Source organism: Mus pahari, chromosome 13 (assembly GCF_900095145.1).
Source record: "Mus pahari chromosome 13, PAHARI_EIJ_v1.1, whole genome shotgun sequence".
Lineage (NCBI taxonomy): Eukaryota > Metazoa > Chordata > Mammalia > Rodentia > Muridae > Mus > Mus pahari.
Window position 1 is genome coordinate 19155090 of NC_034602.1, and position 3946 is coordinate 19159035.

Genomic DNA, 3946 nt, shown 5'->3' on the forward strand with positions numbered 1-3946 from the left:
CAATACCTCTTCTGGGCACACATACCCAGAAGATCTTCCAACTGGTAATAAGGACACATGCTCTACTATGTTCATAGCAGCTTTATTTATAATAGCCAGAAGCTGGAAAGAACCCAGATGTCCCTCAATAGAGGAATGGATACAGAAACTTTGCTACATTTACACAATGGAGTACTACTCAGCTATTAAAAACAATGAATTTATGAAAGTCTTGGGCAAATGGATGTATCTGGAGGATATCTTCCTTAGTGAGGTAACCCAATCACAAAAGAAGTCACTAGATATGCACTCACTGATAAGCGGGTATTAGCCCAGAAACTTAGAATACCGAAGACACATTATGCAAAACAGAAGAAAACCAAGAGGGATGACCATTGTGTGAATTCTTCATTCCTCCTTAGAATAAGGAACAAAATACTCATGAAAGGATATAGGTACAGAGACAAAATTTAGAGCTAAGATGAAAGGATGGACTATCCAGAAACTACCCCATCCAGGAATCCATGCCATCATCAGCCACCAAACTTAGATACTAATGCTCATGCCAGCAAGATTCTGCTGAAGGGACCCTGATATTTCGGCCTCTTGTGAGGCTATGCCAGTGCCTGGCAAATACCGAAGTGGATGCTCACAGCCAGCTATTGGATGGAACACAGGGTCCCCAATGGAGGAGCTAGAGAAAGTACCCAAGGAACTGAAGGGAGCTGCAACCCTGTAGGTGGAACAACAATATGAACTAACCAATACCCCCTGAGCTTATGTCTCTAGCTGCATATGTAGCAGAAGATGGCCTAATTGGCCATCACTGGGAAGAGAGGCCCCTTGGTCTTGCACACTTTATATGACCCAGCTCAAGGAAGGCCTGGGCCAAGTAGTGGGAGTGGGTGGGTAGGGGAGCAGGTGCGGGGGGTATAGGGAACTTTTGGGATAGCATTTGAAATGTAAATAAAGAAAATAATAAAAAATAATATTAATAAAAAAATAAAAAAAATTAAAAAAGAAAATGCTGTCTTTTATCCAAGGATTGTTTTAGCACCTTTGTGACCATAGATCTAATAACCAAAGGTGTGTGCGTTGATTTCTGGGTCTTTAGTTTTATTCCATTGATCTACCTGTCTGTCTCTGTAACTGTTCCATGCAGTTTTCATCACATTTGCTCTGTAGTACAGCTTGAGGTCAGGCATGGTGATTCCATCAGAGGTTCTTTTATTATTGAGAATAGTTTTTGCTCTCCTAGGTTTTTGATATTCCAGATAAATTTGAAATTGCCCTTTCTAACTCTGTGAAGAATTGAGTTGGAATTTTGATGGGGATTGCATTGAATCTTTAGGTTGTTTTCCACAAAATAGCCATTTTTTACTATAGTAATCTTGCCAATTCATGAGCATCATGGATATTTCCATCTTCTGAGATCTTCTTTGATTTCTCTCTTCAGAGACTTGAAGTTCTTATCATACAGATCTTTTACTTCCTTAGTTAGTTAGAATCACACCAAGGTATTTTATGTTATTTGTGACTGTTGTGAAGGGTGTTGTTTCCCTAATTTCTTTCTCAACCTGTTTATACTTTGTGTAGAGAAAGGCCACTTATTTGTTTGAGTTAATTTTATATTCAGCCACTGCACTGAAGGTGTTCATCAGGTTTAGGAGTTCTCTNNTGGAATTTTTAGGGTCACTTATATATCCTATCATGTCATCTACAAATAGTGATATTTTGACTTTTTCCTTTCCAATTTGCATCCCCTTGATCTCTTTTTGTNTGGAATTTTTAGGGTCACTTATATATCCTATCATGTCATCTACAAATAGTGATATTTTGACTTTTTCCTTTCCAATTTGCATCCCCTTGATCTCTTTTTGTTGTCGGATTGCTATGGCTAGAAATTCAAGTACTATATTGAATAGGTAGAGAGAGGGTGTAGAGCCTTCTCTAGTCCCTGATTTTAGTGGGATTGCTTCAAGTTTCTCTCCATTTAGTTTTATGTTGGCTACTTGTTTGGTGTATATTGCTTTTATAATGTTAAGTATGGTCCTTGAATTCCAGTTCTTTCTAAGACTTTTATCATGAATGGGTGTTGGATTTTGTTAAATACTTTCTCAGCATCTAACAAGATGGTTGTGTGGTTTTTGTCTTTGAGTTTGTTTTTATAATGGATTATATTGATGGATTTCTGTATATTAAACCATCCTTGCATCCCTGGGATGAAGTCTACTTGATCATGATGGATGATCTTTTTGATATGTTTTCAGATTCGGTTTGCGAGGATTTTTTTGAGTATTTTTGCATCGATATTCATAAGGGAAATTGGCCTGAAGTTCTCTTTCTTCATCGGGTCTTTATGTGGTTTAGGAATCAGAGTAATTGTGGCTTCATAGAATGAAATGGGTAGAGTACCTTCTGTTTNTATTTTGTGGAATAGTTTGAGGAGAATTGGAATTAGGTCTTCTTTGAAGTTCTGATAGAACTTGAACTAAACCCATCTGGTCCTGGGCTTTTTTTGATGGAGAGACTATTGATGACTGCTTCTATTTCTTTAGCGGTAATGGGACTGTTTAGATTGTTAATCTGATCCTGATTTAACTTTGGTACCTGGTATCTTTCTAGGAAGTTGTTCATTTCATCCATGTTTTCCAGTTGTGTTGAGTATAGCCTTTTGTAGTAGGATCTGATGATGTTTTGTAATTCCTAATATTCTTTTGTTATGTCTCCATTTTCATTTCTCATTTTGTTAATTAGGATACTGTCCCTGTGCCCTCTAATTAGTCTGGCTGAGAGTTTATCTTTCTTGTTGATTTTCTCAAAGGACCAGCTCCTGGTTTGATTGAATCTTTGTATAGTTCTTTCTGTAACTACTTGGATGATTGCAGCCCTGAATTTGATTATTTCTTGCTGTCTACTCCTGTTGGGTGAATTTGCTTCCTGTTGTTCTAGAGCTTTCATGTGTCCTTTCAAGGTGCTTGTGTATGCACTCCCCAGTTCCTATTTTGGTGGCACTCAGAGCTATGAGCTTTCCTCTTAGTACTGTGTCAGTGTATCCCATAACTTTGGGTATGTTGTGGCTTCATTTTCATTAAACTTTAAAAAGTCTTTAATTTCTATTTCTTCCTTGACCAAGGTATCATTGAGTAGATTGTTGATCAGCTTCCATGTGTGTGTTGGCTTTCTATTATTTATGTTATTATTGAAGATCAGCCTTAGTCTGTGGTGATCTAATAGGATGCATGGAATTGTTTCAATATTTTTGTGTCTCTTGAGGTCTGTTTTGTGACCAATTATATGGTTAATTTTGGAGAAGGTACCATGAGGTGCTGAGAAGGTTTATCCTTTTGTTTTAGGATAAAATTTTCTATATGTATCTGTAAGTCCATTTGGTTCATAACTTCTGTTACTTTCACTTAGTTTAGTTTAATTTCTGTTTCCAGGATCTGTCCATTGAAGAGAGTGGGATGTTGAAGTCTCCCACTATTATTGTCTGAGGTGCAATATGTGCTTTGAGCTTTACTAAAGTTTCTTTAATGAATGTGGATACCCTTGCATTTGAAGCATAGATGTTCAGAACTGAGATTTCATCTTGGAAGATTTTACCTTTGATGAACATGAAGTGCCCCTCCTTGTCTTTTATGATAACTTTGGGTTGAAAGGCGACTTTACTCAATATTAGAATGGCTACTCCAGCTTGTTTCTTTGGACCATTTGCTTTGAAAATTGTTTTCCAGCCTTTCCATCTGAGTCTGTCTTTGTCCATTAGGTGGGTTTCCTGCATGCAGCAAAATGTTGTGTCCTGTTTATGTAGCCAGTCTGTTAGTCTATGTCTTTTTGGGGGGAACTGAGTCCTTTGACATTGAGAGATATTAAAGAAAAGTGACTGTTGCTTCCTATTATTTTTCTTGTTAGAGTTGGGATTCTGTTCTTGTGGCTATCTTCTTTTAGGTTTGTTGCAGGATTA